The sequence below is a fragment of the Aquarana catesbeiana genome, linkage group LG03, assembly GCF_042186555.1.
Source record: "Aquarana catesbeiana isolate 2022-GZ linkage group LG03, ASM4218655v1, whole genome shotgun sequence".
Taxonomy (NCBI): Eukaryota; Metazoa; Chordata; class Amphibia; order Anura; family Ranidae; genus Aquarana; species Aquarana catesbeiana.
In genome coordinates, this window is record NC_133326.1 from 92,328,890 (window position 1) to 92,344,751 (window position 15,862).

Consider the following 15,862-nt stretch of genomic DNA (forward strand, 5'->3'; position numbering starts at 1 on the left):
GAGAGCCTTGGCCAACTCCTTTGGGATTAAATTGGATTTTTCAACTGCCTTTCATTCCCAGTCCAATGGGCAAATGGAACATGTCAATCAAAATGTAGAACTTTTTCTCCATGCCTTCATCTCTGCTCACCAAGATGACTGGGTGGAACTTTTGCCCTGGGCAGAGTTTGCCTTAAACCATCACCCCAATGCCAGTTCTGGAAAATCTCCCTTCTTCACTGTTTACGGGCAACATCCATCTGTTCCCTTTCCTGTTCCCATTTCTCCTCTTGTACCAGCAGCAGCTGAAACCCAAAGGTCCTTCAACCCAATCTGGAAAGAAGTCTCTGAGAATCTTCATCTAGCTGCTTCCAGGCATAAAACTTTAGCAGATCGTCATCGCCATCCAGCTCCTAAGTTCCTGCCTGGCGATAGAGTTTGGATCTCTACCAAGCACATCCGATTCCGGGTGCCCTAGATGAAATTTGCCCCTCATTTCATTGGTCCATTTCCCATTCTCCGTCAGATCAATCCAGTTGCTTTCAAGCTCTGTCTGCCCTCTCATATCAGGATCCCCAATGCCTTCAATGTCTCCCTGCTCAGGCCACTGGTCCTCAGTCGCTTTTCTCACCCTTCTTCTCACCCCACTCCTGTGTCTGATCAGTATGAGATTAGGAAATATTGGACTCCAGATACTTGCGAAGGAAGCTACTCTATCTGATTGATTGGAAGGGCTATGGTCCGGAGGAGAGGTTTTGGGTTCCTGCTACTGAAGTCTCAGCCCCACGCTTGGTGACCAGATTCCATTGGAAATTTTCCTACAAGCCACCCCCAGAAGTGTAGGGGGACCTCGTAAGCGGGGGGGTACTGTCACAGATCGGCAGCGGTGCTGATCTGTGTCTTACCTGTTTCAACTGTAGGTCGGCTGCTTCCTGTTGTTCCACAGCTTATGTTCAGCTCTTGCTGCACTCAGCAGTTATGGGTGTTGTCGGCTTCACCTGTTGTCTTTAATATACTTCCTTTCTGCTACTTCCTGTCCAGTCCCCCATGTGCTTCTCTATTTTAATTCCACTCAGACCAGTTTCTGGTTTCTTGAGCAACACTTGTTTCTGAGCTCCCTTTGTGTAACCTGCTTTAACCTGACCTCTCGTGAACTGATCTCTTGTGTACCGACTTGGCTAGTTCTCCTGAATACATTGTCTGCTGCCCGCCATGACCTTGGCTCGCTATCAGGCTCTCCTTTGCTTCATCCATCCGTGTCTGAGAGTGTCTTCTGGTACTCCCCTAGCAAGCAGGGTGAACCCGGGGGTCATGACCTGGGGTCAGCATGCAGCTACAGTACCTGACCGCGAGATTGTGTTTCCAGCGCGATACCATCGCGCTGGTTCTCGGCGACAGGGTACTGTGAATGTCGCGCTGGCTCACTCATCGGGAAAGGAAAACTTTGTTTTCCTTCCGCGATGAGTGACAGGCAGCGCTGACAGCTGTCTAGTATGAATCCTGAGGCGGGAACACCGCGCCAAATTTTAAATGAAAAAACAGGTGTGGGTTCCCCCCTAGGAGCATACCAGGCCCTTAGGTCTGGCATGGATTGTAAGGGGAACCCCCTATGCCGAAAAATCGGCGTGGGGGTCCCCCCCCAATCCATACCAGACCCTTATCCGAGCACGCAGCCCGGCCGGCCAGGAAGGGGGGTGGGGACGAGCGAGCGCCCCCCCCCCTCCTGAGCCGTACCAGGCCGCATGCCCTCAACATGGGAGGGTGGGTGCCTTGGGGGAGGGGGGCGCCCTGCGGGGCCCCCCCACCCCAAAGCACCTTGTCCCCATGTTGATGAGGACAAGGGCCTCTTCCCGACAACCCTGGCCGTTGGTTGTCGGGGTCTGCGGGCGGGGGGCTTATCGGAATCCGGGGGCCCCCCTTAATAAGGGGGCCCCCAGATCCCGGCCCCCCACCCTGTGTGAATGAGTTTGGGGTACATGGTACCCCTACCCATTCACCTAGGCAAAAGTGTCAATATAAAAAAAACACATTACACAGGTTTTAAGAATAATTTATTAGTCAGCTCCGGGGTCTTCTTCCGACTTCGGGGGGTCTCCTTCCGACTTCTCCCGGTGTTCGGCCTCTTCTCCCGGGCCCCGCCGCTATCTTCTTCCAGCTCTATTGCCAGCGAGGGGCCCGGTCTGCTGCCGCTGTCTTGTCGCCGCTGTGTCGCCGCTGTGTCGCCGCTTCTTCTCTTCTTTTCTTCTTCCCCGATGTTGACACGACGCTCTCTCCGGCTCGAATGCTGTGTGCGAGCTGCGGAGCCATTTATATAGGCGGTAACCCCGCCCCCTTACGACGTCATGGTCCCAGCATGCGCAGGGACTCTGGGGCCACGCCCCCTTATGACGCCAGAGTCCCTGCGCATGCTGGGACCATGACGTCGTAAGGGGGCGGGGTTACCGCCTATATAAATGGCTCCGCAGCTCGCACACAGCATTCGAGCCGGAGAGAGCGTCGTGTCAACATCGGGGAAGAAGAAAAGAAGAGAAGAAGCGGTGAGACAGCGGCGACAAGACAGCGGCAGCAGACCGGGCCCCTCGCTGGCAATAGAGCTGGAAGAAGATAGCGGCGGGGCCCGGGAGAAGAGGCCGAACACCGGGAGAAGTCGGAAGGAGACCCCCCGAAGTCGGAAGAAGACCCCGGAGCTGACTAATAAATTATTCTTAAAACCTGTGTAATGTGTTTTTTTTATATTGACACTTTTGCCTAGGTGAATGGGTAGGGGTACCATGTACCCCAAACTCATTCACACAGGGTGGGGGGGCCGGGATCTGGGGGCCCCCTTATTAAGGGGGGCCCCCGGATTCCGATAAGCCCCCCGCCCGCAGACCCCGACAACCAACGGCCAGGGTTGTCGGGAAGAGGCCCTTGTCCTCATCAACATGGGGACAAGGTGCTTTGGGGTGGGGGGGCCCCGCAGGACGCCCCCCTCCCCCAAGGCACCCACCCTCCCATGTTGAGGGCATGCGGCCTGGTACGGCTCAGGAGGGGGGGGGGCGCTCGCTCGTCCCCACCCCCTTTCCTGGCCGGCCGGGCTGCGTGCTCGGATAAGGGTCTGGTATGGATTGGGGGGGACCCCCACGCCGATTTTTCGGCATAGGGGGTTCCCCTTACAATCCATGCCAGACCTAAGGGCCTGGTATGCTCCTAGGGGGGAACCCACGCCTGTTTTTTCATTTAAAATTTGGCGCGGTGTTCCCGCCTCAGGATTCATACCAGACAGCTGTCAGCGCTGCCTGTCACTCATCGCGGAAGGAAAACAAAGTTTTCCTTTCCCGATGAGTGAGCCATCTCGGCGCTGGCTCCTGCGACGGGGCTCGTAGGTGTCAAATCTCGCCGAGAAGTGCGGCGAGATTGACACAATATCGCGGTCACCTACTGTAAGCCCAAACCCTCGTGAGGGGGTCCCTGGCAGAATACCGGCTGGCCCTTAGACTCCATGCCCTGGGGATCCCGTGTCAACTGCTCGCCTGTGGGATCACAGTAGTACCTTGACACCCATGACAACATACAGGATGAATACTGGGCAAACATGCACATTAAAGTGGACCTTAACTTACTTCTTCTACCTTGCATCTTACTCCTTCCACCCTCCTTTCAGCACATAGCACCAACAACAACAAAATAATGTTCTTTATAAGAATTATATCTTCTTTGGGGGAACATGACCCTTTATTCTGTATTACTCACCTAGTCGAGAATGACGCCCACCCAACTAGAAGCCTTTTAGGATACCCATGTCATGTATCCAGGAGGCTTCAGGGCTATGTAAAACACAGTGGAGTGTCATCTTGGAGCTGCCTGCTAGGAAACAGAGCAGATAGCTGGTCTCCTAACACCAGAAAATATGACAGGGTAGGACCTGGTGTTTGGCTGGAAATAGAATGGAACTGGTTTTGCTGACAGGTGAGTATACTATTTCAGCTCAACCCAGCAGAAAAAGATATGGTAGTTTAGGATCAATATTAACCTGGGGGAGTAGAGTTCCTTTTTAAAGCATTTGGCCTTCCATTCACATTGTATAGCTAAAATGTTTAGGAGGACTTATAATTAAGTTCTAAACATTGTATTGTTAGAATATTCAAATTACCTTTTCTCTAGCTGACCCATGACTGATGGTTAAAATATGTTTATGACAATGAGCACAGATATGATGTTTTTCGGCTGTATAATGAAAGAAGGTTTCATTCTGAATGGATGCTGTGGTAGAGAAAATATAGATTAAAAAAAAAAAAAAATGAGGGCAATACAAATTTAGTACTGGGACATTTACCAAATATGTTTTATTTTCCAAATCACAAATTATGTTATATTGTCATCACTTCATGCCATTTAGGTGTATACTCTTTTTTTACCCTTCTTGCTTGCATGCAGTTAATTTATAGGGACTGCACTGCAGGAAGAAAGTCCTGTGATCACAATAGTATATCCTTGGCTGTAATGCAGTTGCTTGTGGGTGGGGGGTTGTTAAGCATGCATAAAGTATAAATGAAAGCTGTAATGAGTATAACTTTTACGCAGAATGATATTCTGAGAACACTGAAAAGATTTTCCTGTATCTGTGTTCTATATTGCAGTGAATAATGTAGGGCCGTTTTAGTACAAATAGTAGTGCACTACAAGATTTTACAACTGTTTGCCTTAGGTTGAACATTTTACTTTCTTTGAAATCAAATTTCAATGAGACTAGTGACACTTGATAAACTGTATCAAAAATGGGGGTGTGACCTGTTCACTGAATTATAAAAAATGCACCAACATGCCTCCATCCCAATTAGGTAACAAATGAAGATAGAGAAGAAAAGCGGGACTTTGCGTGAGGCATGTTGGTGAAGATGTAAACTGAATAGTATATACTAGAATATGTAATCTAGGGTACGTCCTATACATAGTTGTGTCCACCAAACGTAAACCAGGTATGAATAGTATAAAAGTTTAATTGCATAGGTCCTAGAACCAAATACAGTCATGAAAAAACATCATATGCAACATTTAAGCATGTAATAGACAATATATTGGAAAGCATGATAAAGACACTGGTTGTACAATTTACAGTAGAGAATACAATGTATGCTGGATGAATATGTGCATCGATAGTTATTAACTCAACGCGTTATTAACTCAACGCGTTTTCTGTGAAAAAATTTCATTTTTTCACAGTAATTTCAGGGTTTTGTGGCCTCGTTGTTTGTCCCTGCCTGGCGGCCCCTATGTGCACCCTGGTCAATCTGGTGGCTGTGGCTGACGGTCTCCTGGGGCGAGCTTCCTGCCTCAACCCCGGGGGAGACTTTGTAGACCCGGATCAATGCTGCATTCTAGGATTTAGGTTATCATAGACCAAGACACTGTCTGTGAGTACGATGGCAAACTTGAATTCTTCTGCATCTTTTTCCTATATATCTGCCCACATATTAATACATGTTTATTGTTTCAATGCAGCCCAAATTGCATCGGACTCCTGATGATTGGTTATAAGCCAAGAAACGCGTTGAGTTAATAACTATCGATGCACATATTCATCCAGCATACATTGTATTCTCTACTGTAAATTGTACAACCAGTGTCTTTATCATGCTTTCCAATATATTGTCTATTACATGCTTAAATGTTGCATATGATGCTTTTTCATGACTGTATTTGGTTCTAGGACCTATGCAATTAAACTTTTATACTATTCATACCTGGTTTACGTTTGGTGGACACAACTATGTATAGGACGTACCCTAGATTACATATTCTAGTATATACTATTCAGTTTACATCTTCACCAACATGCCTCACGCAAAGTCCCGCTTTTCTTCTCTATCTTCATTTGTTACTTGATAAACTGAAGCAAACTGAAAATTAGGTTATGATGATAGATTTTTGACAAATGGGAAATTTTTAAGGCAGCATACTGGGGGGGCGGTGTCATTTCATTTGCCATTTTTGTTTTAGCAGATAACTATTAACCCATATATAAAGTAGGAATGAGTTTCAAGCTTGAGTTAAACTTGCATTTGGCCCAAAAGTTCTGCCAGTTAACTGGTAGCATTCAAACAAAACTTGAACACTCTGCAGTGACCTTTAGGTGATTTACGAATGCATTTGTTTAAATAAAAAATGCACCCCAAGAGCAATGAGCTGTGCCAATAGAGTTTGATGTGTTTTCTAACCATACCCAGCTTGTTTTCATTTTGCTTTTTAACACAGTTCATTCTTACAAAATTGTGAATGGGTTCTATTTCATTCAATGGAATACATCAACAAATGAGTGTTATAATTGCAAGCAGTGTCAGTGGTGTTGTGAAAACAAAAGGGAAAAGACAAGCGCAACCTCAGTAGTATAGTAAACAATGTGAACAATATTTATTCATGATTAACCACTTGCTTACTGGGCACTTAAACCCCCTTCCTGCCCAGACCAAATTTTAGCTTTCAGCGCTCTCATTCTTTAAATGACAATTGTGCGGTCAGGTAACGCTATACCCAAATTAAATTTTTATAATTTTTTCCTCACAAATAGAGCTTTCTTTTGGTGGTATTTGATCACCTCTGGTTTTTGAATTTTTTGTTAAAAAAATGAAAAAGACCAAAAATTAAAAAAAAAACGAAGCAGTTTTATATCTTGTTATAAAATTTTGCAAACAGGTAATTTTTCTCCTTCATTGATGTATGCTGATGAGGCTGCACTGATGGGCACTGATAAATTGGCACTGATGGGCACTGATAAGGTGGCACTGATGGGCACTGATAAGGTGGCACTGATGGGCACTGATAAGATGGCACTGGTGGGCACTGATGAGGTGGCATTGGTGGGCACTGAGAGGTGGCACAGTTGGGTGGCACGGATGGGTGGCACTGATGGGTGGCATTGATGGGTGGCACTGAAGGGCATTGATAGGTGGAAAAGAAGGGCACAGATGGGTGGCACTGATAGCTGGCACTGATGGGTGGCAGTAATGGGCACTGGTAGGTGACAATGATAGGCAGCACTGTTAGATGGCACTAATGAGGCACTGATTGGTACTACTACTCTTGGGCTTTGATAGGTGGCACTGATTGGTGGCACCAATATTCAGGCACCAATTGATGGAACTGTGGGCACTGGTAGGTGGCACTGGCAGGTGGTACTGGTTGGCACAGATAAGGCGGCTGTGCCTCTTCCGCTTCGGGACCGATGTCCCTTCAACAGAAGCTGGTGATCGGCTTTTCTTGCTATCAGCGTGAGGAGAAAAAAAATGATTACCGAGCTTCTGTTTACATCACGTGATCAGCTGTCAGCCAATGGCCCCTTGCTCCGATCTGTAAACACCCGAGTCTCATTGACTCTGTGATCACAGAACTCGACCCGCAGGGGGTGTGTGGGGAGCGTGCAAAGGGGAGGCCATCTATTGACAGCCTCCCAGCAATGTAGGTCCACACTGTAGCCATCATTCGGCTACAGCGTGGACGGGAAGAGGTCAAAACACACCCACAAAAAGGAGCTTGTGCAAAGCAGTAAGTGCCGATTCACACTGGGCGGCTTCAAAGTCACCCGACCTTTACAGCGCATCTTCAGTGCTGCTTAAAAACTACTTCTGTAAAAGAAGTCAATGCAAATTGCTTTGAAGTTGATGTCACCCCTAAAAGGTACAGGAACCTTTTTCTAAATCGGAGCGACTTGAGTCGCTCCAATTAGAAGGGTTCCATTGCTCTACATGAAGCGCGAATTGTCAGGCTGCTATGTCACCTGACAGGTCACCTCAGTGTGAACCGAGCCTAAAAATCAAAGCTGCTTCCTCTAAAGCCTGGAGCCGCTGTGGAATTTCCCTGCTTCAGGGGAGAAAAGAGCACAGGCAAGAGGGTGCCACTGCTGCAGGGAGACAACCTAACCAGGGATGGAAGCAAAAGCCTGAATGCACTGCCTTAAATCTCATGCTGCAGATATACAGGTACAGTGGTGCTGCCTTAGATCTCACAGCACACTCCCAGTGGTGTAGGGCATCCTCTCAATCCAGACTCTGGCTTCCATCCCTGGTTGGGTTTGCTCCCTACAGTAGAGGCTCCCTCCTGCCTGTTCTCTTCTCTCCCCTGCTCACAGCAGAAGCAGGAGAGTTCCACAGCAGCTCCAGGCTCCAGAGGCAGCAACTTTGACTTTTACAGCTTTGCACAAGCTCCTCTTTTGTGAGAGTGTTTTTGATCATTAATAAATATTGTTCACTTTGTTTACTAGGCTATGGAGGTTGTGCTTGTCTTTTCCTTTTGTTTTCAGTGTCACAGCCATCACCGATGGCTGCTTCAAGCTGCACCTTCTATCTAGTTATCAGTGGCAATGTATATAGTCTTTTGGGCTACCCGCCTCATTCTTTATATTTTGTCTTTCAGTATTTACTTTGTAACTTTAGCAATCATCTTTTATGGTTTGCTACATTGCCAAACATGTATTTCCTTGAGACCCTTTCATATATACCAATAAGGTCATCGCCACCACACTTGGCACATTTTATACAGACTTTGCCCTCTAAAGAGCACTTTACAGTGGATCAGTTTTCAGAGAGCAGTTGAGAGGGATTGAGGAGATGCTGTGTAGCCTGTTTTAGCACCTTCACATTTTATATAATACTTGCTTTGCAGTGAGCTTGATAACAACCCCTCTGGGGTTGTGCGCTGCTGAGCAGTTTGTTATTGCCCCTTGCTTTTTGTTTCAGTAGCAGTGATGTGCCAGGGATGTCGGTGACTACACAGCACTCACAAATGGTGCTGGAGAAGACGATGGAGGAAGCAGAGAAGGAACACTTTTGCTTATTATGCTTATGCAGTATGTGCAACAGGGGAGATGTCTGCTGACCAGTGCTATACTAACCAAAGTAACTCCTTGGAGGAACGTTATGCAAAAAGAATGCAAAGAGGAAGTAAGGTTGCACATTTACACTTGTATACTCCACTTTTAGTAAATCATGAATAATCAACCAAGAATTACTTTATACAAAAATGGATTCAGTGTTATCTTGTATTTTTTTGAACAAACAAAAATAATTTGATAAGACTTGTAAAAAGCATCATTACAATTTCCTGGCAACATTTATCAACCCTGTTGCATTTATTACCAATTTACAGCCCGAGTCATAAATTCCTTCATTGACTGCTCTAAAATCTGCACTTCTGCCTGCAATAAACCTGACCGACCCTGACCACTGCTAAATTGTGTGTCTTTTTAGAGTGAAAATATGTATTATCTTCAGTAATAAATCTGTCTTGCAAATTTGGAAACTGTCACACTTGCCTGCCCAGCAATGCAGATGCACAGGTCTGTAAACTTGTCACAGAAACTTTGCTAAAGCAGACAGACTGATTTGTGATTAATTGTATACTAATTTGCTCGATAAATGTATCTCACTGTATTTGGAACTCAGTAATATATATATATATATATATATATATATATATATATATATATATATATATATATACACACACAGTATCTCACAAAAGTGAGTACACCCCTCACAATTTTGTAAATATTTTATTATATCTTTTCATGTGACAACACTTAAGAAATTACACTTTGCTACAATGTAAATTAGTGAGTGTGCAGCTTATATAACAGTGTAAATTTGCTGTCCCCTCAAAATAACTCAACGCACAGTCATTAATGGCTAAACCACTGGCAACAAAAGTGAGTACACCCCTAAGTGAAAATGTCCAAATTGGGCCCAATTAGCCATTTTCCCTCCCTGGTGTCATGTGACTCATTAGTGTTACAAGGTCTCAGGTGTGAATGGGGAGCAGGTGTGATAAATTTGGTGTTATCGCTCTCACTCTCTCATACTGATTACTGGAAGTTCAGAATGGCACCTCATGGCAAAGAACTCTCTGAGGATCTGAAAAAAAGTTGTTTCTCTACATGAAGATGGCCTAGGCTATAAGAAGATTGCCAAGACCCTAAAACTGAGTTGCAGCACAGTGGCAAAGACCATACACTGGTTTAACAGGACAGGTTCCACTCAGAATAGGCCTTGTCATGGTCGACCAAAGAAATTGAGTACACATACTCAGCATCATGTCCAGAGGTTGTCTTTGGGAAATAGACATATGAGTGCTGCCAGCATTGCTGCAGAGGTTGAAGGGGTGATGGGTCAGCCTGTCAGTGCTCGGACCATACACCGCACACTGCATCAAATTGGTCTGCATGGCCTCTTCTAAAGATGATGCACAAGAAAGCCTGCAAACAGTTTGCTGAAGACAAGCAGACCAAGGACATGGATTACTGGAACCATGTCCTGCGGTCTGATGAGACCAAGATAAACTTATTTGGTTCAGATGGTGTCAAGCGTGTGTGGCGGCAACCAGGTGAGGAGTACAAAGACAAGTGTGTCTTGCCTACAGTCAAGCATGGTGGTGTGAGTGTCATGGTCTGGGGCTGCATAAGTGCTGCTGGCACTGGGGAGCTACAGTTCATTGAGGGAACCATGAATGCCAACATATACTGTGACATACTGAAGCAGAGCGTGATCCCCTCCCTGCAGAGACTGGGCAGCAGGGCAATATTCCTACACGATAACGACTCCAAACACACATCCAAGATGACCACTGCCTTGCTAAAGAAGCTGAGGGTAAAGGTGATGGACTGGCCAAGCACATCTCCAGACCTAAATCCTATTGAGCATCTGTGGGGCATTATCAAATGGAAGGTGGAGGAGTGCAGGGTCTCTAACATCCACCAGCACTGTGATGTCATCATGGAAGAGTGGAAGAGGACTCCAGTGGCAACCTGTGAAGCTCTGGTGAACTCCATGCCCAAGAGGGTTAAGGCAGTGCTGGAAAATAATGGCGGCCACACAAATATTGACACTTTGGGCCCAGTTTGGACATGTTCACTTAGGGGTGTACTCACTTTTGTTGCCAGCGGTTTAGACATTAATAGCTTGTTAGTGTAATAGTGTAGTGTAATGTAATAGTGTTGAGTTATTTTGAGGGGACAGCAAATTTGCACTGTTATACAAGTTGTACACTCACTACTTTACATTGTGTATATATATATATATATATATATATATATATATATATATATATATATATATATATATATATATATAAAATAAAATATTTACAAAAATGTGAGGGGTGTACTCACTTTTGTGAGATACTGTGTATATATATCTATATATATATAGATATATATATAGATATAGATAGATAGATAGATATACATCTATCTATCTATCTATCTATCTATCTATCTATCTATCTATCTATCTATCTATCTATCTATCTATAATATATATATATATATATATATATATATATATATATATATATATATATATATATATATATATATATATATATATATATATATATATATATATATATATATACTTTGATGGACTTTAGTGGAGATGGAAAACATTATTGTACTAAAAACTCCTTAAACTTATTTTTTAACTTAGCTTATTTGAATCATTTAGCTTGTAGTTCATAATTTTCATGTAATTAATTATCTAGCCCTGTTCTGAAAATTATGTTTTTGCCTATATTTTAAAATTAATACTTAAAATATTTTCAATCCAGTATAAGAGTTGAGACATAACTACAAGTATAATTAACAGAGGTCATTGCAACAATATTAGTATATGCCTTCATAGCATACATTATAGCAAGTCCAGTGCAGGGAAAGTACTTAATTACTTTTCATTTTACTTTTGATATAACCAAGATCTATTGCAAGCCATTTAGAATAAATAACTCATGTTAATGGCATAGCATATCAGTTTTAATCTTTCGTGTGCCATGAACATTTAGAATCTGCATGTCATAGCTATTAATCTTTAATTTAATGGACCTTAGTCTGTTAATTAATTAAAAAGAATATCAAAGTTATGAAGAAAATGTGTCTGGTTACAGGCATAGCGATCAGTCTAAAATTTCAAGACTGATTATACAACAGAAACAAATCTACAAGACTGGAAAATAAAACTTTGTGTTGCCAAGGAAACATGCTTAGTTACAATACAATTGAAAATGCAAGCTAAATTTAAACTATTTTATAATTAACCCACAAATGTAAAAAAAAAAAAAAAAAAAAAAAACAATCTGTAAAAATAATGTATAACCATTTTTTTAATATTACATAGATAGATAGTTACATAGTAGGTGAGGTTGAAAAAAAGACACAAGTCCATCAAGTCCAACCTATGTGTGTGATTATATGTCAGTATTACCTTGTATATCCCTGTATGTTGTGGTCATTCAGGTGCTTATCTAATAGTTTTTTAAACTATCGATGTCCCTCCCTGAGACCACTGCCTGTGAAAGGGAATTTTACATCCCTGACGCTCTTACAGTAAAGCACTCTCAACGTAGTTTAAGGTTGAACTTCTTTTCTTCTAATTTTAATGAGTGGCCACGTGTCTTGTTAAACTCCCCTCGCGAAAAAGTTTTATCCCTATTGTGGGGTCACCAGTATGGTATTTGTAAATTGAAATCATATCCCCTCTCAAGCGTCTCTTCTCCAGAGAGAATAAGTTCAGTGCTCGCAACCTTTCTTCATAAATAATATCCTCCAGATCCTTTATTATCTTTGTTGCCCTTCTTTGTACTCGCTCTATTTCCAGTACATCCTTCCTGAGGACTAGTGCAGGCAACTGGACAGCATGCTCCAGGTGCGGCTGGACCAGAGTCTTGTAGAGTGGGAAAATTATCGCTGTATCCCTGGAGTTTATCCCTTTTTAATGCATGCCAATATTCTGTTTGCTTTGTTAGCTACCGCTTGGCATTGTATGCCATTGCTGAACCTATCATCTACTAGGGCCCCCAGGTACTTTTCCATCCTAGATTCCCCCAGAGGTTCTCCCCCTAGTGTGTAGATTGCATTCATATTTTTGCCACCCAAATGCATTATTTTACATTTTTCTACATTAAACCTCATTTGCCATGTAGTTGCCCACCCCATTAATTTGTTCAGATCTTCTTGCAAGGTTTCCACATCCTGTGGAGAAGTTATTGCCCTGCTTAGCTTAGTATCGTCCGCAAATACAGAGATTGAACTGTTTACCCCATCCTCCAGTTCCTTTATGAACAAATTAAATAAGGTTAGTCCCAGCACAGAAGCCTGTGGGACCTCACTATCTACCCCTGACCATTCCGAGTATTCCCCATTTATCACCACCCTCTGAACTCACCCTTGTAGCCAGTTTTCAATCCATGTACTCACCCTATGGTCCATGCCAACTGACCTTATTTTATACAGTAAACGTTTATGGGGAACTATATCAACTGCTTTTGCAAAATCCAGATACACCACCAGATATTTATCTATTAACAGTGAGCACTAACACCGATCAGCCATCATTTTATGACCACTGACAGGATAAGTGAAAAACGTTGATTATCTTGTTACAATTGCATCTGAAAGTCAGTAGGATATATTAGGGAACAAGTAAACATGTTGTCCCTGAAGCTGATGTGTTAAAGGCAGAAAAAAAGCATCACAGTTTGTTTATGGTGCTGTGTAGCAGGTTGCCCATGGTAAATCATGCTGAGAGCATTAAGCACCTACAATGGGCACGTGAGCATCACAACTGGACCATGGGGCAATGGAAAAAAGTAGCCTGGTTTGATGAATTATGTTTCTATTATATCATGTGAATGGCTAAGTGCATGTGGGTCACCTACTTGGGGAAGAGATGGCACCAGGATGCAGTATGGGAGGAAGGCAAGCCAGCAGAGGCACTGTGATTCTTTCGGTAATGTTCTGCTGGGAAACCTTGGGTTCTGCCATTCATGTGGATTTTATTTTACATGTATCCCCTACCTAAACATTAAAGTGTGTGGGGTGCTCTCGCGCTATTACTAAATACACTAAATAGCTGCAAGCACCGATATGCTAATCCGTGGCATAAACAAAATGTGTATAGGGGATGATGCTGTACTATAAATTAATTAAATAAATATAAACAAAATGAACCAGAATAAACACAATAACACGTGAAGTTGAGTGCTAAATAAAGTGAAAAGGTGGTGTAACAAAAAGTCCAATAAATGTGTGTATTACTTTCAGCATACTTACAACCAACGAGTGACTGGTGTCTCTGCTTTCAGTGCAAAAAACACACAACCAAAAATTAGTAAATTCTTTCTTCAGTGCAGTGACACCTCTGTGCTCGATGGCCTCTCACCTTACAGCTATGGATTAACAGCATAAGCAGACATAATTGCTGGGCCTCCCATGGCTAAGGTGGCAATTTGGTGGATCTCACGACTGTAAAATTCCCAAGCAGTTACTCTTAGCTCCCTCTGGGTAATGGTATTCCTAGATGGGGTCCCTCCACAGGATGGATATTCCTGAATCTTCTATATAGATTATGTGGACTGGGGGTGCCCACAGGTGACTCCAATGTCATATGTATGAAAAAAGGGGTACCCAAATAGAGTAGTAATGTTTTAAAACTTTAATCAATAAAAACACCTGAGTAGTGCGCATGCGCAGGTCTCTGAAGATGGCCGCTTGAGCCAGGAGCTCCACACCACCCCAACGCAGCAGTGCCGTAGCACCACCAGGAATGGAGAGATTGACACGGCAGCACCAGCTCACACCGGAACCCCCCATATCTAGAGCTGCCGTCAAGAAGGATCTCAGGCCGCAATTCGATTGCTCTGACACACACAGGACATCCAAGATGGTGGCCACAGCACAGCCTCATGCTGCATACACAGACGGTCTCCCCAGAACACAGGCAAGTGCTTACCCCAGCGACACTAAATTTCACCCCGGACTCTCATGTGGGCAGCCAACAGACTTCCAGGTCAGGGACTCGGCCTTCCCGGTGGCTGAACTTTTTCAGAAATTCTCTGACCTCCTGGACAGAGGCCTAGCTCAAATGGCAGCCCAAATCACAGGGGATTTAAAAGCTGACTTCCAGAATCTAGGTGCCAGAATAGACACAATTGAACATAAACTGGATGAGCCTGTCTTGGTAACAAATCAAAATTTAAACCATATCCACACATTACAGGAACAACTGGACTTTGCCATATCCAGAACTGATGACCTAGAGAACAAGTCCAGAAAATACAACATCAGAATCCAGGGGCTCCCGGAGACCATCCCTAATGTACCAGCTGTGGTGCAGGAAATAATCAAGAGCCTAATTCCTAATATTCCCCAACACCATCTAGAACTGGATAGAGCCCATAGGGCCCTGGGACCCCCTAGGAAAGACGGCTCACCGAAAGATAACATTGCCAAACCTCATTACTACTCAGTGAAGGAGGAGATCATGAAATGAGCAAGATCCTTATGCGAAGTGCTGTGCCTTATGCTAGGAGATCCCCTTTACCTCCTCTGTTCCTCCTCTCCTGATCTTCCCTTGCTATCCATGTGCCTTAAGCTTTTATCTATTGCAGCCAACCAATATTCCTAACCAGAGATGGATGCCAAGTATTTGCCCAACCTCAAAGGAGATCCCTCCCACTTTTACACAGAGAGAAGACTTCTAAGGATGAGTGACAGCGGGGAAAGTGGCTTTGCACCTTCTGAGCTCCACAGCTGATCTCACAAAGACCAATCTCAAAATAGCTTCCTATAATGTCCAGGGCCTAAACTTTCCTATTAAATGGAGGAAAGTATTTGACGGCTATAAATCCCTTAAGCTTGACATTCTTATGCTCCAAGAGATGCACTTTCCTATATGGTATAGTCCCAAATTCATCAACCCACACTTCCCCTACTTCTACTTGGCCAATGCAGGAAATAAAACCAGGGGGATAGCAATCATAATCTCTAAATCCTGTAATTTTGAGAGGATTTCTGACTTTGGCCTTCCCGGTGGCTGAACTTTTTCAGAAATTCTCTGACCACCTGGACAGAGGCCTATGTAAT

General features: G+C 43.8%; 1 long non-coding RNA gene across 1 annotated transcript in view; it reads right to left on the reverse strand.

Moving 5' to 3' along the window:
* The window catches only part of LOC141134451 (uncharacterized), a 115,641-nt gene that overhangs the window by 24,399 nt on the left and 75,380 nt on the right, over window positions 1-15,862 (reverse strand). Inside the window, exon 2 of the long non-coding RNA XR_012243155.1 lies at window positions 4,112-4,221. This is a non-coding gene — a long non-coding RNA (uncharacterized lncRNA). The remainder of the gene's footprint in view (window positions 1-4,111; window positions 4,222-15,862) is intronic.